At 43.2% G+C, this 22,284-nt stretch overlaps 1 protein-coding gene and 1 long non-coding RNA gene across 2 annotated transcripts in view; one reads left to right on the top strand and one right to left on the bottom strand.

The window, feature by feature from the left end:
• The window catches only part of LOC308567816 (putative ankyrin repeat domain-containing protein 26-like protein), a gene marked incomplete at both ends in the record, with an annotated part of 466,689 nt that overhangs the window by 354,198 nt on the left and 90,207 nt on the right, over positions 1–22,284 (bottom strand). The gene's annotated exons all lie outside the window — the stretch shown is intronic.
• On the top strand, positions 1,354–11,739 carry LOC308557953. The gene is made up of 3 exons (XR_013998910.1): positions 1,354–1,671; positions 6,678–6,823; positions 10,418–11,739. It is a non-coding gene; the product is annotated as an uncharacterized lncRNA (long non-coding RNA).

Here is a 22,284-nt window from a genome sequence, read left to right as displayed (position 1 = left end):
AAAACTTTGGGGCCGCCCTGCTCCCTGAAGCCATCCTCCACCCAGCCATCTAGCTGGCCGGGGCTCTGTGCTCCTGTGGGCTGGCACCCAAGCTGGAGTTGAGGGCTGAGCTGGATGGTCATCCCATGTGCTTCTCTCCCCGAGCTCTGAGGTGGACACTGAGGCTCTGACAATGGAAGTTAGAAGGAGGAGGGATCAGGCAGTCCCTAATTGTGGGTTTTCTTTCCACCTTCCTGACTACCTGCTACCATGTGCAGGTGTGCAATTTGCACTAATTGTAGCATTGGTCCCGAGGGTGACAATAAAACCCATATGGGCTTCTCCACCTGCTGTTTTTTATTGTCTCACAATAATTTGTCTATTATAAGCCAAGTGGGCAAGTGCCACACTTCATTCTCTTTTTGGTCCAGCGCCTACCATGCCTTAATGCCTAATTAATAAAACTACAGTAAAAACCCTCCTCTGGCCTAGTGTTCTGGAGGCAGCACTGGGAAGAGGGTGAATCTGGTGCGGATTTCCATAGAGCCTTGGTCCCTTGCAGAGGTCCCGGGGTCAATGCTGTGCTGGTTGGAGATGGAGTAGAGAGTCATGGGCTCCTGAGGGTTGTGTGAGGAATGCACACTGACAGGAGCAAGTTGAGAGAATGGGAAGCTGGGGTTGAGGTGAGAGTGTACGTCTGCGTAAGGGAAGCCTGAGGTTTTTGCAAAGAGCTTCATCCTTGGGACCAACCTGCTGTATTTGAACCATAACTGTCACTGACCAGCTGTATGCTAATGACAAATTCCTCGGCCCTCCTTCGATTCTCTTTTCTCATCTGTAAGTGGGGATAACAATACCTGCCTCTTACATCACATTATAGTGAAAACAAAACAAAAGTGAAGAAAAGTATCTAGGGCCTCAATCAAGGTAAATTTCCTACCCACGCTAACCTTCCAGAAATATCTAAGCGCATTTCAACCTGGAGATGTTCATCTGTCAACAGTCAGGCACGGAGGGGCCACCACAGTTTCTACAGGCTTAGGATCCCCTTCCCGCTGACTTTAGGCTGGGTGTGGAATCTACCCTGGGAGCACAGGCGGGCTGGGACAAGAAGGCTGCAGGGTGGCATTGCGCAGGAAACCGAGGCAGGTCACACCCTGGGCCCTCAGTTAACCAGGTGTGGAGGAAAGGCAGATGTGTGTTTTTTCCCAAAGCCGCGGGGGATGAGGGGTGCGGGCTATATCGGTGCCAAAAGTCGCGCTCCCTTGCTCCAGCGGGGAGGTGCGGGCAGGAGCCAGGCTCCAGGGGCACAGTCCCGCCGCAGAGCGGCGGCCGCCAGGTGGCACCAGGAGCCGGGAACTGGGAGCCACCCCCGGGGGGGCAGGTCCCGAAGGGGTTAAGGGGGGGGGGAGGCCCCTGCGCCGGCCCTTCGGGGAACCCACCGGGTGCTCGGAGGAGGGAGCGGCGGGGGCGCTGCCAATTGGACGGCGGGCCCCGCGCGGAGCCTGGGACGTGGAGGCCGGCGCCGCCGCCCCCGCCCCTGAGCGCCCTTCGGTCCTGGGGTCGGGGAGGCCGCCCCGGCTGGCGGAGCGGAGATGAGCAGGTCGGCCGCGCTCCTGCTCTGCCTGCTGGGCGGCCACGTCTGGAAGGCGGCGACCAAGACGCTGCGGGATCCGGGCGCCGGGGCCCAAGGTGGGTGCGCTCGGGGCGGGAGGCGAGGCCGGGCGGGCTTTTGTGTGGCCACGGGCCTGCCGCAGAGGCGGCGGGAGGCTCTCCCCCCGCATTGTGTCGCGGTCGCTGGAGCCGGGCCTGCAGCCCCGCGCTGCGCTCCGGAGGGGGCGGTGCCGCTGGGGACCCCGAGGGGCCTGGAGCAGGTGCTCCCGAGGGGCCGGGACAGGTGGGGGTGCGGGTGGCACCAGGTTTGCTGCTTCGGGTGGCGCGTTCGGATGCACCCGAAGGTCCTTTTCTTTATGCCCAGAGGCGGAGGCGCGGCTCCGTCTCCTCCGTCGGCCCGGCGACTGGGGCAGCCTCTGGGTGGCCGCCGCCCGTTCTCTCCTCCGGGCTCGCGTCCTAGCAGCCTGGGCTCGAAGGCAGCCTCCACCCTTTTGTTGTGGTGTCGAGGGGGTGGCCGCTGCCCCTGGGATGCCCCCTGCACCTTGGGACCCCGAGGTCCTTGGCTGCTGCCAGCCACCAGCCTGCCGCAGTTCCGTAAAGTTTTGGGGGTCTCCTCCTCCCGCCTATCCGAGATCTTCCCCAGCCTTTAGGGATTTCCTCCTGCGCCCAGGAACCACCCCCAGACGGGGAGAAATAATTGGAAGCGGGAGGCCCTCATCACTTTAAAACAACAACAGTCATTTCCAGGTCTGCATGTTGCCAGCTCCTGCCTTTTGTCTCATCTTTGGCCACTGCAAATTTGCTTTCCAGCCCTGGAAGTAATGTGGTCGCCTCTGAAGCTTGGTTGGCCTCAACTAGAAAAAAAAGTCCTGAGAAAATCTACTAGGTTTAGGTTGCATGTCAGAAACCGGCCTGAAAGAGGAACAAACCTGAGTTGGAGGGGTGGGAATTAAAGAGACAAACAAAGTCATGGGATCAGGAGGGCTGCCCTCCAATGAGGTGCAGCCCCAAATGGCTTCAAGCCTTTATTATATAGTGAGTCACAAACAACAGGTAAGGAGGGTGATACAAAGTAGTTCTTTCAAGGCTGCAAAACACACTTTCAGAGTAAACATCCTGCCTCCTGCATGAGCCCAGACCTATCTTTATTTTGGCTCCTCACAGGAACTTGTGGGGAGGGTCGAGTCCCTGGCTCCAGGCCCTCAGGTGGCGTGGACCGTGTCCAGACAGTTAATGATGTTGAAAATCTTTTCATTTGTTTATTGGCCATTCATAGATCTTCTTTGGAGAAACTTCTAATCAGACTCTTTGCCCATTTAAAACTAAGGCTAGTCTTGAGTTGTAAAGGTTCTTTATATATTCTGGGTACAAGTACTTATCAGGTATATGGTTTACAAGTATTTTCTCCCAATCTGTGGATTGTCTTATCACTTTCTTGATGGTATCATTTGCAGCAGAACACTTTTAAATTTTAATGAAATTTAATTTATATATTTTTTTCTTTTGTTGCTTGTGCAGTTGGAGCTATACCTAAGAGACTTTGCCTAACCCAAGGTCACAAAATTTATTCCTGTTCCCCTTTCGTTATAACTCTTTTGGCCAGAACACTTTCAGAACATCATTATTTAACTTTCGAGTAAGAAACATTTTTTATTTGAAACAGTTTTTATTAATAATCATCCATTAAGCAAAGCAATAATGAATAATTTTATTATTCCTCTCATTTTTTGTGTGTCCCCGCTGCGATCCCCACCGCCCCTGGATGGAGAGCTGCGGGGGAGCGGAACCCCCCGCTCTCCGTGGCCGACCTGGCGCTGCAGCTGGTGGTGCTTCTGCGGGGCCTGTACCTGGCGGGTCCCCCTCCTGTCCGTCCACCCTGCGGGCTGGGGCTGCGGTCCAGGGGCTCCTGTCTGCACCTTCCTGCTGCTGTCCCCCTTCCCCACGGGGCCCCTGCTCCCGGCCTCGCCCCTCTACCTGGTGCCAGCAACACCACCCCCGGGAGTCCATCTCCTCGCCCGCATCGCCCACCTCCGCCAGCGCCCCCCAACCCCTTCCACCGCGGCCTGACCCGCAACCTGGCCACTGCTTCTGTGGGTGCCCCCGGGGTCCTGGGAGACCCTCTGGGCCGAGGGTGAGGAGGGTGAGGGCAGCAGCCAGGCAGTTTAGGGCCACAGGAGGCAGAGCCACCATCTTGTGCCTCAGAACTGGAAGGGCGGGGGCCCCTCACCTCCCCCGCACCTCAGCCTCGGAGCAGACTGACCACAGGGCCCCTGGGGGGGGGGGCAGCTCCGCCCCCAGAGGAAGGAGGGGAGGGGCCGGGCTCCTGAGACCCCCACCCCAGCCCAAGCCACAGGCCTCCAGTGCAGTTTTATAAATTCAATAATCCAGAAAGCAAGTCAAGTATTAAAAAACAAACCAGATCACTCTTCAAAAAAAAATTTTAAAAATGAAGTGGTCATATTTCTTAGCTTATTGCAGATTGAAAGTAGGATGGTAGGAAGGCCAAGCTGCTAGCCAGCAGGACTGACTACTGACAGCAAAGGCTGAGAGAGTGACTGCCTCCCCACAGCCACTGGCGGCCAGGGTGCGACCCTAAGTATCAAGACCTGGTCAGCCCAGCTGATGTGGCTCAGTGGTTGAGCATCAGCCTAGGAGATTGAGATTGATTCCTGGTCAGGTCACATGCCCGGGTTGCAGGCTCAGTCCCCAGCAGGGGCATGCAGGAGGCAGGAGATCAATGACTCTCTCTCACCATCCATGTTTCTCTCTCCCTCTTCCCCTCTGAAATCAATAAAAAATTAAAAATTAAAACAAAAAAAGAACTGGTTAAATTGGGCTCAGGATATTTAAGAAAATGGAGTCTGTGGAAGCACTATCCCATAGTGGCTCTGAGCTCAAGCTGTGGAGTCAGGGTACCTGGATTTACATTTACAAGCTGTAATATCTTTATCAAAGTCTTAACTTTTCTAAACCTTAGTATGATTACCCATAAAATGGGGTAATAAGAATACCTATTTCATAGGATCATTGTAAAGTTAAATGAGATGTTATATGAAAATAGTTTAGCTCAATCCCAGGCACATGAAAATGAACATTAACCCAAATTAAGAGTTAAAAATCAGTCACTGAAGTAAATAAAAATTAATCAGTGAGATTTGTGGAAGGCTGGATAGCCAAGATAAAATAAAGACAAACCTCATATTATGTACTCTTATAAATATGCCTTTGGGAGTGTTTGCTTCAGGCAGAATTTTGTGTTTTCTTAATCTAAAGATACCAGAGCACTAGAAAGAGGAGGGAAAGCCAGCCTGGAGGTAAAAAGATAGTAGTTTACTGTGGCCGGGGACAGACATAGGAGGGATGAAAACTCTCCGGGCCAAAAAAATATTTAAAACTGATATCTGCAGACAGTTCCTTTTTTTTTTTTACTTTTTGCTTTTTTTTTTAAAATCTTTATTGATTTCAGAGAGAGGAAAGGAGAGGGAGAGACAGATAGAAACATCAATGATGAGAGAGTCATTGATCGAGCTCACAACCCCCCCTGACTGGGAATTGAACCCCGATCGCCTGGATCCCAGGTCGACGCTCAACCGCTGACCCACGCCCGGCCGGGCGACCATTCCCTTTTTTGAAATATATACTACTGTAATCTTTTATTGTCTTTTATTGTGATGTGTATTAACATTCTATTACCCCGCTCCTTTTGCAGTTTTAAGTATTTGTTAAATGCCTACATGTACCCTGTAAAGCTCTGAGAGGGACAAAAAAGAATAAGACAAAGTTCTTCTCCAAGGAACTTTATAACTTAGCTGGGGAGACGAGAAGAAACAGTTAGAAAATCAGTGTGCGAGACTCCCTGATAAACTCATCTTAGAAAGAAGGAATAAGGAGTGCACCGAGGTGCTCCCGGGGGACGCAGTGGGGCAAGTCCAAGTGAAAAAAGCTGGCTCTGGAGAAAGGGTGGGAATGGCGGGGAAAGAAAGGGTGTTTCTGTCAGAGGGAACAGTAGTGACCACCAAGGAAGAGCGGGGTCCCCCCACTGCGAACCCTCTCCGGGCCTTCCTCGCCTGGTCAGCTGTGGCCATGCGGAGTAAATTTCCTCATCCGCACTGGCTCTGTCCTCGCCACACACAGACCCGCTGTCAAACCCAGGGACCTTCTTCAGTTCTCACTGGTTGCTTCTTAAAACCTCTTGGATTTGCTGATTCCTTGCTTTCCTGATTCTTCTTCTGTCCTTTTAACATCTCAGTTTCCTTTTCTTGCCTACTCCTTAGTATGTTCATTCATTTGCTGAACATTAATTGAGCATCTATTAGGCACCTGGCACTAGAGAAATAAATGAATGAATAAAGGTGCAGTTTCTGCCTTCATGACATTTATGTGTGACAGACATATAGACTGATAATTAAAATATTATGTGGCACGTGCATGGGGTTTAACAGAATGCAATGAAAGTAGAAAAGTATACCTAACTCACCCTGGGATAAGGGAATAGGGGTGTCCCAGAGAAAGTTTCTGAAAGGAAGTAACACCTGAGCTGACTCTTAAAAGATAAGCAAGAGTTAGCCAAGGAAATGCGGGGAAGTGCATGGAAGGCGGAGGGAATCTAGGAGAGGAAACAGCAGGGGCAAAGCAAGCAATGGCCTGGCGCATACCCTTTGAGGTTATTGACAAAATCTGGGGTAGAGATTAATGGGAAAGGAAGCTGGAGAGGTATTTAGCTGCTGAGTCCCAGAAGGCCTGGGCATTGTTAAGGAGTGTGCCTTTAATTTTGTAGGTCGGGGAAAGATTTAGAATGGGTGTCAGCAAAGGAGGGACACCACTTTGTTTTATGCATATGAGTAAATCTCCATTGCCTTTGCTCATGTTCATCGCCTTTATTCCATCTGCACAACGTAAACAGTTCATACATTTCTAAAAAGACTGAATTTTACTTTAATCATCAGCAAATTAGGCTCATGGGGCTGGGGATCGAGCCTGCAACCCATGTACGGGACCCTTCAGTCCGCAGGTCACCACTCTAACCACTGAGCCAAACTGGCTTGGGTGCAAAGCTGACATTTTCATGCGCTTCGCTTTTCAAGGTGCTGCCACATGACAGCAAAGCTCGAGGACTTTTTGTAACAAGCGGTGGACTGAAAAAGCTTCAAGAGATCAAAGCAGGACCTGGGTCTCTTCTACAGGAAAACATCAACAGCATTAACAACTGCTACCCAGAGGAAATAGTAAGGTAGGAAAAGTAGACTTTGAGGAGTTCAAATTATGATGTGGTTTTTCTGTTTTCAAACCTACATTTCATATCCAGTGTCAAAATGTGACCTACGAAACACTACATGAGACCAGTGTATGCCTTTACCTGTGCTCTTGATCACTTTGTTCACTCAAGTTAAACAATGTTCTGATTGATACACACATTTCCAAGTTAAACTGGAATGTCATTTGAGACATTTCTGCACTAGTTTAAGACATGCTTTAGTAAAGATTACCCAAATACAGAGTTCAAATTAAATTAATCTTTACTGTGAACCTGATTTAGAAAACAGGCCTATAGATTCTGATTGTCATAGTTCCCTGCATATATTATTAAGCTCACACTTATATTAATGGGAGTATTACAAATAGAAAATAAGTATGTTGACTATCAAAAAGAAAGTTATAATCTATATTTGAAAACAATAATGTTGTCTATGATATGCAGGTACTTCATAGTAATGTAGCAGGAACCTACTTTCAAGATTAAGTTTTTAAAATGAGGTTAATTTGAAGAGCATTAAACCTAATCCTCTCAGACCTTGTAAGCAAAATAGAGAACCATACCACTTTTATTCTGTGAAAATGCCCACAACACCTGCAGAATTAAAGGTCACATTTTTCTAGTCCTACACTTACTTCTTACTTTCTCTAATACAAGAGAATATAAATTCCAATTTTAAAACTTATAACTTATATAAACGATTCTTCTTATTTAATATTAGTGATTTTTAGTACATATGGAAACACAATTAATTTAAAAACACAAAAATAATTTTATGTAAGTTTAAAATTTGTTTTCTGTTCACATATATTCTGCAGGTAAATTCCTCCCAAAGATGTTAAGTTTGTGCACTTTTGGAAGATTTATGAGAACTCCTTGACCAAGACAGTGCCAATAAGTTAGCTTTGAAAATATTAATACATATAAAATATACCAAAGGAATATCATAAAATGTATATCTACTATATATAATTTACAAATATGATAATACCAAAAAGTTTATATAGCATATAAACTATGTGTAAAACCACTAAATGAAGAAAATATGAAAATCTTTTCTCAAGAAAAGAAAATCAAGTTAATCTTTACACATTTGCATGTCCCTTTAGGAAGAATACTATTTTATGTAAATTTAAAATAACTTTCAGTACAATTTGCTAACAAAATTATAGAAAAATGAAACAAAGCAAACTAAAGGGCCCCCCAAATGGAATGAGCTATTAGAATTAATCAATGGTAAAGAACTTTCTTGAATAGAAGTCTTCTTTTTACACCTTTCTAGGATTATTTTACAGAGCATGAGGGGAAATAAAAAACTCTCATGTTAGACTCTAATATGGTGCCTTGTCATAATACTATTGTAAAATTTTAACTTCTAACATTCTGGGACCTAGGATTTTACTTTTTAAATTGGCTAGTTATCATGAAAAAATTTGGTTAGCTCACTTTTCCAAGTTTCTGATTTTTTTTTTTTTTAAAGCTTTAGGCTCTATAAAGCGGTGTTGTATAGAAATCTTTGAAACTTTGTCTTTCTATGAAAAGAGACAAATACAATCTTAAAATGGTTTATTTTTGCAATCGTATTTTCAAGGATCACTTGACTGTTTTAGAACAAATTATTCTTTATAAGACCGATTATCAATGGTCGGTCACATTCTCTCTGCTCTTTTTAGCCTAAACATTTACTTCATATTGCCTTCCAATTTTAGTAATCTTTAAAGTTTCTAATAAAGGTAGTTGGTATGATGAGAGAAGGGATCCGGGACTACATGTTAGAAGGTCTGAGTTCTAGCCCTTGTCTACACCACAGTCAGGGATATTTCGGAACTCTTCTGTTTCCTGGGTCTCCGCCTAAACTCGGGAGGGGAAGATGCTGTTAGGAGACATCTCATTGGAGAGAGGAGCGTGCATACAGGCCTTTTGTTTTGGCATGTTTCTGACATGGTAACTGTATAATAACCTAAATTCTACGTGGGTCTAGAGTAAGGTTAATTCACTTATATTCTTCAAGGCCATATAGAAGTAAATTGGGATAGCGGTAGCTAAGGAGCAGAGAAAAGGAATTTACAGTTCTTTTTTGGAAGTTCATTTTGGTTCTTTTATGAGGAGTATGTGGTTAGCACCTACCATACGGCAGCACAATTTTTTAAATTGTAGTTTTTATTTTTTTTTATCTACTTCTTGCCACTTACATAAAAAATACCTATCTTGTGTCTGACATATGTATAAGGCCTGGGAAGGTGAGGGCTACTTTAAATTTTGTGACTCACTCAGAGAGAGAAACGGTTGTGAATTCCTCAGGGTATGAATTCTTTGAAGAGATCTGATGGAGGAAAATTTTTTTCCGAGTAGGTAACCTTTAGGGGAAAAACATTCTTTAAGATAGTTTTTTGTGTTTGTATGTTTAACTATGGCTGCCTATAAAAGCACACTATAAAGAAAATGTAGCTCTGCTTTGTCCACTATAACTTGACAAATTGTGGAAGAAATTAGTATTCTCTCAATTATGAGTTTTTAAGCCAAGCATCTGAGGATAAAGATCACTAACAAAGGACAAAACAAGTCTCAAACTTTAGGTTTTCTCTGGAGAAAACACCTTAGGAGGCTTATTTTAAGTGTTTTGGAAAGTTTTAAATTAGAGTTCAGATTTTTTAGTCATTTATTATATTCTAGAATGTCTGCCAGGTTGTGACATATTTTTATATGCATGTAAATTCTTTCCATGGTGTATGAAGCACCCCACAATACATTAACCAATATACTTAATACTTTTATACTAAACCTTTCATAAAATGTTCTATATATAGATATAAATTTATAGTACTGTAGAAATGAAATCGATTAATTTCCTTGTAAGCCATTTATGAAATAGTTCTTTAGTATGAATTATGCTCCCAGAAATTTTTGTTTTTATGGCTAAACAGGCCTGATTAAAACATACGTGGAGAATAACCTCTAAAATAATCTGAATGCAGAAATTGATTAGTAATTATACACTGTGTTGACTAACTTATGAAAAAAAATCTATTAGCTATGATCATTAAAGCAACATCAGTCACTTGACATAATAAAAACAAAGTCACTTCCATAAAATACCGGGTCTAAGTATCTTCCTTTGAAAATATTCTTTGCCACTGCATTGATAGCCCTTAAATGTTTTGTTACCTAGCAGTCTTGTGAGTTGGTGTTTTGTTGTGTTTTTTCAATCCTCACTTGAGGATATGCTTGGAGAGAGGGAGGGAAGGAGGGAGGGAGGGAGAGAAACGTCCATCGACTGCCTCCCTTGTGCACCCTGACCGGGGATCAAACCTGCAACCAGCGTATGTGCCCTGACTGGGAATCAAACCCACAATCTTTTGCTGATGCTCCAACCAAGCCACCCAGCCAGGGCAATGTTCTTTTTCTTGTCAGGCTCTAACCTTCTGCACAAAGCACTACTGGAGCGTAATTATTCAGAGGTTTCATTCATAGAATTATTTCCAATAAAAACAACCTTATACTGAATCTTTTGTGCCTACTGGGCTGAATCTTTTTACCAGTATCTAATAAAAAATTCTTTTTTTTTTTCAGGTATTATTCTCCTGGATATTCAGATACATTTCTGCACAGAGTGGACAGCTATCAACCACTTACTAACTAAGCAAAGTTATGTTTTTACACTCAAATTCACAGTAGAGTAGTTATAAAATAACAGTTGTTAAACAAAGCTCTTTCTAAATATTTGAACTAAGTATATTCTATATTTATTCAATGTGAAATACCTTTAGGTAATATTTTCTTAATTTATGTAATACTTTAAAAATTACCGGCTTGAATATATGAGAAACTATTCATGGTCAATTCCACAGGATTTACTCAAAAGGTAGATTTAAAAGGACACTTTAAAAAACATTAAAGAATTTTAATACATTTGTTATTGTTCCATTAAAAACTATACACACACCCCTCCAACTAGATACAGATGAAAGATGGTATTCAAAAATTCAGTTATTTTGGCCTATTCTTCGTAGGCATAGGCAAGGAAAACTGGCCTTCCAAGTTCCACAGTAGGTTATGGAAGGGAAATAGTTGAAAGAGGAACCTGGTGACAGAAGTAGAGACACTAATGCTGGTGGCATAAAGGCATTAACTGGGCATCCTGTAACATTTGGCCTTCCCTCTGTTCCTTTCCAGTTCATTAATAGCCAGGTCATTACAACAGTATCATTCCCCGAGAAAAGAGAAATCTCTCCAGTTTCACAAAGGAGAAATGGCTGAAGGGCTCTGTCTTCTGTAACTGCTTCCTGCTGCCAAGGGGCCTAGATCTGCCCATCCCCAGGTTCAGAGGTCCTCGCTGTCTGACAGAGGAAGGGTGAAGCAAAAAGGGAAAGAGTCCTTGTGCAGAGAAGAGGGATTCTGCAAAGTCCGTGTCAGCCTGGCGTCCCAGGGAGGTGACGTGGGCAATGTCCAGGAGGTTGATGTGTTAGACAAGCTGACATCCTTGTTGAATTCTAGAAATGACAAACTTGACAATTCAAAAGTGAGGAGACATAACAACTAAAGGTCTAGTGAGAGGAAAAAACCATGTGATAAAAGGAAAGACTAACTTAGTGTCCCCAATCAGGTTGGAGGAATGGCCTCCCTGGAGGCAGGTGTGTTGACCTGTCTGAAGTCTTTTTGTCCACCATAATTAATCTAAATTAAGCTAAGGGAAATATTCTCAGATTTCCCCCATGAGAAACTGGGGGTCCTTTCTCTCTGACCTGTTTGGACAGAAAAGGAAAAGCAGTTTCAAGTGAAACTGCTAAGACCATCCATGTTTCATTGATTCAATCATAAGTCCAGGCTGTTGGGCCTCATTTCAGAGGACGGTGATGTAGATGGCTTCTAAAGCAAGGCCTGTATTGTGTGAGGATGCAGTCAGGTAAATACAGACACAGGCATACATCCTATGAAAACAGAAGCAAGAAAACACAAAGGTTAGTGCACAGGGCAAATCATAAACCAACTGCAAAGATTTCCAAATGCAAGGCTTTTGCTAGAATGAAAGCAAGCAGTGACAATCTGAGAGACTGAAGTTAGAACATCTCTGGTGAGGTCATTAGGTGCTGAGGCCTGTGTGGGATACACAGACACAGCCTTCAAAACAAAACTTTGAAGACACTTAACTGCACAGGAGTCCAATACCCACAGTTGGGCATTGTGGTTTTCATTGAAACATAATTTTTCTCCCTAAGATTACCCTCATGTTTAAAGAGTCGATATTAAGTCCAGTTTTAATTTGACTTGATTATTTGCATAAACACAACCAGAGTAGCAACTGATCAAATCGATGATATAGGCTTTCTCCAATTTGTTTGGCTGGAATCTCACTTATTCATAAGGAATCTTTAGATTAACTTTTAGTCAGCAGTCAGCCCCTCAGGGCAGGGGAGCCAAGGCCACAGTTGCCATCAGGCTGTGCCCGGAACACCTGTACATTTGGGTCATGTCCTCAAGTTCCAAATTTGAGGACCCCCAAAGGTGTTTTGTTTTTAATCCTGGCCCAAGGATATTTTTCCCACTGCTTTTCAGAGAGGGCAGAAAGGAAGAGAGAGAGAGAGAAACATCAACGTGAAAGAGACTCATGGATTGGTTGCCTCCTGCACTTGCCCAGGACAGGGCCTGGGATCGAGCCTGCAACCAAGGTATGTGCCCTTGACCAGAATCAAACCTGGGACCCTTCAGTCTGTGGGCAGATGCTCTAACCACTGAGCGAAAACAGCTAGGGCCCCAAAGGTGTTTTGAGGTTCATCTCAACTGTCCTTCCTTCCCTGGAAAGATTGCCACCAACCATGTGGCCAAGCAAGGTGTCGGGTCATTTCTGCCATTGGCTTCAATCAGTTTGAGAGTCAATCTCAATTCCTTAAGGCTTTCTGGTGACATCCAGAATCTAGGTATGTCTCTCTTAGACATGGCATTCCAGTCAGTCTTGGTTAATAAGACTACACAGTATGGAACTGGTCTTACTGTATTTATGCAAAGAAATGTATTGCCATGACTCACTAAGAACTGCCAAATTCTGGAGGGATCAGGTAAAGAGAAAAATTAAAAGTGAGCAATTAGCGTTCCCTAGATTGGCAAACACATTTCGTAACTTTTAGATAGGCTTTTTTACTGGCAAACACACTGACATTTTAAGAGACATACTTCCATGAATACAGGTATACAGCAAAAGTCACTGATTTTGCAAACCACAGGTGAACTGAATTAAACTGAGTGGCTTAGCTAGCTTAGGCTCAGATAAGATTTTATTTCTCAGAATATGCATTCCAATAGGTGACTCAGATAAGCCTACTGGAGGGCAAGTATTAACATTACAAAGGCAGGTTTTTTGTTTTGAAGAGGAGATAGCAGGAGGTTTCCTGTCTTGCACTACTCAGCAGCGGTGGCTATCTACTCACTTGACACCTGGTAAAATTGTAGTTCTGATGAAGAAGCATTTTGACACTTGTGATCGAAACATTTGGTATACTTTTTAGAGAATCTGGAAACCAGTAATAGATGAAGTACCTTCTTTTTGTTAAAAGAGACTCAGTATGCCCGGCTGGGCGTGGCTCAGTGGTTGAGCGTTGACCTAGGATCCAGGCGATCAGAGTTCGATTCCCGGTCAGGGCACATGCCCGGGTTGTGGGCTGCAGCCAATCAATGACTCTCTCATTACTGATGTTTCTATCTCTCTCCCTCTCCTCTCCTCTCTCTAAAATCAATAAAGATATAATTAAAAAATAATAATAATAAAAAATAAAAAAATAAAAGAGACTCAGTAAAGAGTTAGTTATATAAACTAGGGAAGTTGGTTAAGATCATTTGGATTAAGACTTTCCACGTAAAGATTCTTTTTTTTTTTTTGGAAATACCATTCAGCAACAAAATGAAGCCTAATTTTAAAAGATAAAGTGAAAATGTTTAAAAATCACACATAAGCAAGGAAATAGCAAAACTAATAGTAGTAAGAGAAAGTCAGGGGAGATAGGGCATATAACACATTGTTTCCTCTAATGCTTTTCTGGGTTTAAGTGGAAAATTTTCTTCTTGTCTGATCGCTGTGGCTAGGACTTCTAGTACTATGTTGAATAAGAGTGATGAAAGCAGGCATCCCTGTCTTATTCCTGATCTTAAGGGAATCACTTAGTTTTTGCCTGTGGAGTGTGATGTAGGCTGTAGGTTTGTCATATATGGCCTTATGCTGAAATATCACTCTATTCCCACTTTGCTGAGAGTTTTTATCATAAATAGGTGCTGGATTTTATCAAATGCTTTTTCTGCATATATTGGTATAATCATGTGATTTTCATCTTTCATTTTGTTTATGTGATGTATCACATTTATTGATTTGCGAATATGGTACCAACCTTTTATCTCCAGAATAAACCCCACTGGATCATGGTGTATGATATTTTTAATATATTGCTAGATCCAATTTGGTAGTATTTTGTTGAGGATTTTAGTATCTATGTTCATCAGGGATATTGGCCTATAATTTTCTTTCTTTGTAGAGTCTTTATCTGTTTTTAGAACTGGAATAATGCTGGCCTCATATAAAGAGCTTGGAAGTCCTCCCTCTTCCTGAATTTTTAGAATAGTTTGAGAAGGATAGGTGTTAGCTCCTGTTTGAATGTTTGGTAAAATTCACTTGTGAAGCGATCCAGTCCAGGACTTTTGTTTGCTGGAAGTATTTTTTATTTTTTATTTTATTATTGTTTAAAATATTACAGATGTCCCTTTTTCTCCCCAATGACCCGTTCCACCCCATTCCTTCCCCCTCCCCAGTCCCTCTCCCCACCATTGTCCCTGTCTTTGGTTTGTGCATATCTGCATTTAAATTCTTTGGTTACTCTCTCCCCCTCCACCCACCCGCCCTCCTCCATCCCTCTGACATTCGTCAGTCTCATCTATGCTTCCATGTCATTGAATCTATTCTGTTCATCAGTTTATTAAGTTCTTTAGATTCTACGTATAAGCGAGACCATGTGATGTTTGTCTTTCGCTGCCTGGTTTATTTCACTTAGTATAACATTCTCCGGGTCCATCCATACTGTCCCAAAGGGTACGAGATTCTTCTTCTTTACAGCTGCGTAGTATTCCATGCTGGAAGTATTTTGATTACTGCTTCAATTTTATTAGTTATAATCAGCCTATTCAGGTTTTCTGATTCTTCCTGGTTCAGTTTTGGAAGTCTGTTATGTTTCTAGGAATTTATCCATTTCACCCATGTTGTCCAATTTGTTGACATACAGTTGTTCACAGTATTTTCCTATAATCCTTTGTATTTCTGTGGTATTAATTACTACTTTACCTTTTTATTTCAGATTTTATCTGGGTCTTTTCTGTTTCTTGATGAGTCTGGCTAAAGGTTCATCAGTCTTGTTTATCTTTTCAAACAACCAGCTCTTGGTTTCATTGATCTTTTGGGGTTTTTTGTTTTTTAGTCTCTATGTCATTTATTTCCACTTTGATCTTTATTATTTTCTTCTTTCTACTTACTCTGGGCTTTGTTTGTTGTTTTTCTAGTTCTTTAAGGTGTAGGGTTAATTTTTTTTTTAGATTTTTCTTGCTTCTTGCGGTGGGCCTATAGTGCTATGAACTTCCCTCTCAGGACTACTTTCGCTGTGTCTCATAGATTTTGTGGTGTTGCATGTTCATTTTCATTTGTTTCTAGGTAAGTTTTGATCTCTTCATTGATGACATTATTAACCCGTTCATTGTTTAATAACATGCTATTTAGCCTCCACGTGTTTGAATGTTTTGGAGCATACAATGAGGTAAAGACAACTCTTGAATAAATGGTACTGGGAAAATTGGACAGGTACATGCAAAACACTGAAACTAGACCACCAGCTTACACAAGAATAAACTAAAATGGATTGCACACTCTCATTACTGCCAACATGGTAATGTGTGATTCCTTTCTCAATTCCATATTCAGTCGTTTCCAAGTAAATCTTGTTCTTTCTTTGTAATATTTTATTCCCACTGCCTGGGCCTTGTCCAGGATATTAAATATTTCCACCCAAGCTGCAACCACCACCTTTTTTAAAAAAATTTTTTTGATTTTTAGAGAAAGAGGAAGGAAGAGGGAGAGAGAGAAACATCGATGCAAGAGCACATCAGTTGGCTGCCCCCTGCATGCCTCCTGCTGGAGATCGATCCCCAAACCCAGGCATGTGCCCTGATGACAGAATCAAACCAGCAACACTTTAGTGCACAGGATGCCACCCAACCAACTGAGCCACACCAGCCAGGGCACAACCTCCATCTTCTGAAGCATTCTCTAATTTCTCATGCAATTCATCTTATACTCGAGTGACACATTAATTTTCCTAAACCACAGATATGATCCATCACTTCCCTACCTAAAATATTTAATAGTTCCTCAATATACAAGTCAAATCCAAAAACTTTTTCAGCTTGGGATTTAATACTTTTTCATCTCTGCCACCCAGTATTTCCTTACCTTGTGCTCCAGCCAAACATAGCTAAATTTAATCATATCTGGAAACTCCTTGAATAGTCCCTATTTTCTTTCTTTTTTTAATGCTCATCCTAGGACATGTTCATTGATTTTTCTTCAGAGAGAGGGTATGAGAACGGGGGGAGGGGGGTGAAACATTGATGTGAGAGTAACAGCAGTTGCCTCCTGCATGTGCCCCAGCCTAAGCCAGGTATTGAACCCACAACCTTGGTATGCACCCTGACCGGGAATCGAACCTGCCACCCTTTGGTGTACAGGACAACACTCCAACCAACTGAGCCACACTGGCCAGGGCTCTCTATCTTCACTTATGTCATTTCTCTCCTCCCACCCCCAACCTGATTAACAGTTTCCATTCATTTGTAGCTTTCAGAAGCTTACCCGAACTTTGGTTCAAATAATATCATTTTTCAAAAATCTTCCTCCATCCTGACTCTCTAATATATGTAAAGGCTATTTTAAATATCACTTATACTGCATTTCTACTATAGTTACCTGTGTAATTCATATCCTTCCTGTTAAGATTATAAGCAACTTGAGATATGAATGGCTGACTCATTTGTCTTCCCACAGTACACTGCACATGGCTGACATTCAATAAATATTAAATACATGTTGAATTTATAATAAAATATGTACATAAGTTAATAGCATGGTTCATAAAATTATATAGGAAGTTTCCTTCATTTTCTAATGGAGAAAAAACACTGCCAGGAGAGTTTTTTGGTTTTTTTCAAGTTACATTAATTATTTTTTGTAAAGGCAGATTAAAAAGTGCATTTCCCCTAACATTGACCAGTATACCTTCCACCTCTTATGTGTACATGAATAGTTATAAAAACTTCCTTGGCTCAAAATATAAAATTGCTTTCCAAGGTTACAATTTTACATAATTATAGGTACCAGTGATCATATACTCAATGGCCTTACCACTGAGAACAGTACTGTGGAAGGAAATGGCTTGCCTGGAGGCTGTCCCCAAGCCCACAGCGCTGAGACAGCCCCACCTGTTTTAGAGAAGAGCAGTCATAGTATAATTGTACTTTTCTGTTTTGCTTCCTCCATACCTCCATGACATCGATCAGCGCAAATGTTTGTTTACAGCCCATACTTCCAGGTTCACAAGTTAAAAATAATAGGCTTTAGGTTAAACAATTAACTCAGCAAAGATTTACTGAACAAGTACTATGTGGAAAACACTGTTGGGGACACAAAAATTAATAAGACATAATTTTCAGCTTCTGGAACTCATGATTAAATGCACAACACACACGTTAACAGCTGCATTATGAAGCAGATTATGTAAGTGCTAAAAAGCTTCCAAAAGGGTACAAACTGAGCTCTATAAAGAGAGAGAAAGAGATGAATTTAATCCGAATTATCTGAGAAGCTTCAAATGAAAAATGGGTTTCTTTTTAAATCAAGCAATAACATTCAAGATTTTAAAGATTATTTTTGATTAAATAACTTCATTTAAGTATTTTTATTCACTAGAACTACAACAGAATTGGATTTTTCCCATTGAAAAGGTAACTGATTTGACATGTAAGTTAAAATTTTAGTAATATGGATTTACTTATAGCTCACCTTGAAACACAGAGAAATGTATTTTACAGAAAAAACTTGTGGCCTGTTCAAAGGAAAAACAATGTACCAATAATCTACATTAATATTTACTTAAAATTATACTCTCAGAGAATGGCTAGGTACATATAAGTGGGCCAGTTTTTACAGAAATTTGTTCAGCATTTCCGTAGTCCATTAAAAGGGTAAATACTGAACTGAAAATAAAATTCAGGGCCCTAGATTCATTTTTCATTCATACGGCCTCCTCCTGCAGCACCGGCTTCTTCCAGATACATGGCCAGAGGTCTGACTCAGGCCTAGAAGCATTTGCTTTTCAAGTGAGCTCCACTGACACCATTTCTAGACTTAGATTCTCCCTTAAGGATTCGGAGCTGCCTTGACCTAATGCTGGACACGCTGAACACTGTGGGACAGATGACAGGACCGCACTCATTTCAGCTTAAAATTAGGGGCACAGAGGGGTGAGCAAGTCCCAGCTGACAGGTGCCAGTGGGGGACATTTTAAGAAGAAGAAATTATGACAAGACAGGAGTGACCGCAAACTGGGGAACGTGCAGAAAGGAGTACGGTATTCCAAACTGCTACTATTTTTTAAAAAACTTCTGGCTCTTCATTACATTACAGAATTCATCACACGTTTTGTAATTACTGACCGGTTCAACAACAAATTAGGAAAAAGTTTTAGGATAAATTCTATGCAGTTTTACAAGACATATTTGCATTTAAATATTCCATTAAAACCAGTCTCTTGAGATCACCTATAAATACAAAGGAACTAAAATCAGATGATAGGTTCAGGCAGGGGAAGCTGGGAACGAATAACTAATATAAATTTGGGATCAGGCTACAGGGTGCAGTGAGTGTCCTGCTCCAGGAGCCTGCGGGGACCCCAGTGGATGGGTTGAGAGCAGGAATATCTGCGCCCCGCGGGCCCCCAACACTGATTCAGCAGCCGGGGCTCCGTCCCTCCTTCCTCAGCTCCTGGGCCCTGGCAGGTCACCCTTTCAACCCAGGGGCCGCTCTCCCCGCAAACATGACTCCCCTGCGGGTGGTGAAGCCGCCCTCACGCACTCACCTGCTCACCGTCCCCCTCGCAGGGAGCTGTCCCCAAGGTGGGGGAAGGTCGCCCCCAGGGAGCTCCGGGAGGTGGTCCTGCTCCAGGTCGAACCCGCGGGTGACCCGCAGCCTCGGGGCTGAGGGGAGGTGGGAGCCCGGGGGGAGGGGGGAGGGGAATGAAGGCCGGATAGAGGGGAAGCAGGGGGAGGGGGAGGCAGGGGGAGGGCAGGCGGGGGGGGAGGGGTTGTGCCCAGGTGACCGAGACTAAGTCCCAGGGCACCGAATTGAGCGTTTGGAGGTTTATTTGGCCACCGTCGGAGGCTCCGGGACTCCTGCCCTAAACAAACCCGCAGCCCCAGCAGTGTTTGCGGGAGGCTATAAAGGCAGAAAAACCAACTCCTCTCTGTCTGGGAAGGGGAGCAGTTGGGTCGCCGGCGGGCGGGGAGCTGGCGGGGCAGCGCGGGAGCTGAGCCCGGCTCATTGACTCTCCAGTCGGCGTCCTCGGCGGGGCCGCTCCTCTGCGCAGGGAGGGGGGAGGGCAGCGCTTCTGCGGGAGGGTCTGCTGCTCTGGCTCATCCTAAAGTGGGGCTGCAGGGTGGAGGATGGGGCGCTGTGCTTCAGGCGGCTGGCCCGGTCTGAGCGCACCCCGCCCGCCCCGCCCGGAGGAAGAGCCGCCCTCACCCTGAGAGGAGAAATCCCGCAACTTCCCCGAGAAATGCCCCCCCCCACGCGGCCGGGAAAGAAAACCTTCGGGGATTTGCCCCCCGCCCCGAAATTCTGTTTGGGGGGCCTCCTGGGCTGGAGGCTGACTGTGGGGAAGGGGGACTTCCGTTCCTCCAGCGGGTGCGGGGCCCGGGCCAGGCGGGGCTCGGGGCGGGGGCGCTGCGTCCCCTCCGGCCCTGTCTCCGCGCAGCAGGGAGGGTGAAGGAGGGAAAGATACTCACCTTCCTGCAAACGGAAAGTTAAAAAGCTGGGCAGCAATACTCATATCTGACAAATAGACTTCAACAGGAAGGCCACAGCAAGAGAAAATAAAGGTCCCTACATACTAAAGGAACGGATCCAACAAGGGGCGTAACCCTGTAAGCACATGTGCACCCCAGATAGGAGCACCTCAATATAAAAAGAACTTCTGCAGACGTTAATGGAGACATCGGCAGCAATGCAGTCATAGGAGGGACTTCACCATCCCACCCACCTCACTAGGTGGATCTCCCGGACAAAAAATCAGCAAGGGAACAGGGACTCTAAATGACACACTAGGTTAGATGCATTTAATCAACATTTACAGAACATTCCACCCCAAAGCCGCAGAATAAACACTCTTCTCAAGGGCACACAGGACATTCTCAAAGATGGACCACATGTTAGGATACAAAACTAGTGTCCACAAGTCCAAGAAGATTTAAATCACATCAAGCACCTTCTTGAATACAGTGCCAGTGGGAATGCAGACTGGTGCGGCCACCGTGGAAAACAGTGTGCAGTTTCCTCAGAAAATTAAATCTGGAACTGCCAATTTACCCAGCGACCCCACTTCTAGGAATATATCCTAAGAAACCCAAAGCACCCTGTACTCATAGCAGCACAATTTACAACAGCTAAGATCTGGAAACAGCCCAAGTGCCCATCAGTAAATGAATACATTAAAAAACCATAGTACATTTTCTCCATGGAATACTATGCAGCTATAAAAAAGGATCTCTCACCTTTGGAGTCAGCATGGAGGGACCTGGAGAGTACTATGCTAAGTGAAATAAGCCAGCCAGAGACAGACAAGTACCACAGGATCTCACTCAGATATGAATCTAATGAACAGAACAAACCAATGAACAAAATAGATCCTGAGAAGCACAGAACAGACTGACAAACCTCAGAGGGAAGGTGCAGGTGAGGGGTGGGGAGCGATTAACCTAAGAATTTATATGCATATAAGCATATAACCTGTGGGCACAGACAATAGTGTGGTGAGGGTTTGGAAAGGGGGGATGGTGCTAGGTAGAGGGGGTCAGTGGGGGCAAAGGGGCATCTGTAATACTTTCAACAATAAAGATAAATTTAAAAATAACAACAAAACTACACCACAGAACCTAAAAGTATATGCCAAGGACAAAAAGAACTACAAAGAAATCCTAAATTGAATCCAGTTATTTTAGTGTTAGTAAAACAATATTTGTATTGTTATTTTGAAAAGATTAGATATACATATATTGTATGTTAAAGCAAATAAGTAATTATGTTGATGTTGTTAGGATCTCAGGTTTTCAGGGTAAAAATATACAAATATTTTTTCCCCAAACATTTTTATAATTTATATATTTTTCAAGATGTTAAGCAAAAATTCTATAATCTTCCATTGATTTGAACACATCACTATGAATTCATGATATATTTTTTCTTATCTATGAAAATATGTGTTTCCTAGTCTGTCCACTAAAAAGGCCTGAAAGAAATGATGCCTAGTGGCAATGGGCTTTCCTACTCACTATCACCTAGATGGTGGTCTCTAAACACTATTTCCCAATAAAAGTGGCTAAACTTCCGTGCCCAGGTCTAATACAGGACACTTACAAAATACTCCTTAAGTATCTTGCCATGCCAGAAAGAAAGGACCTATCAGAATACTAGGGCCATATAAAAGGATAATTAACCAAAGGGGTTCCCCCTCCCTAAAGATGAGACAATTTAAACATGACTACAGTGGATTGAATCACATATAACCCATGTGTTATAAATCTATACAATTCCATGAGTTCATAAAGATGCTTAACAAAAAGTAAAACTATAAACATTTGGAAGTAGCTCTTCTGAAAATTGGTGATGAAAGGGAAAGTATCAGGCACTAATTCTGCTTTCCTCATACAATCTGTACTTCAGAGTAATAATTGGATGAGAAGGGAAAAGTCTTTATAGAAGAACTCCAGCTAATCAGAGCTAAAGCAATAATAAAAATGTAAAACTCATCATGTTTCAAGCCTTAATAACATAATGCATCCAAGCAATGAATCAAGGGATGCCAAAACCCTTCCATGAAAGGTGGATCAGGTTCATTATGTTAATCTTTTGATTTTTGTGTCTGTTTAAATGTTTCCATAATAAGTGTTTCCATCTTTAGGCTCCTTGTTCCTAGCATAGCGCCTGGCATGTAAGAGTCAACTACTTTTTGTTTTATGTGACTCAGTTCAGTCATACCTTATCTGTTTTCCTCAAACAGCTTCCCATTTTTAGGAAATCTTTTGTTTCTGTCTAAACCTGTGCTGCTCACACTTCAATGTGCCTGAGGATCGTGGAGTGGGACTGG

Source organism: Miniopterus schreibersii (assembly GCF_964146895.1).
Source record: "Miniopterus schreibersii genome assembly, chromosome: 1".
NCBI classification, from domain to species: domain Eukaryota; kingdom Metazoa; phylum Chordata; class Mammalia; order Chiroptera; family Miniopteridae; genus Miniopterus; species Miniopterus schreibersii.
The sequence above is the reverse complement of the archived record's forward strand: the minus strand, read 5'-3'. Positions and strand labels throughout refer to the sequence as shown.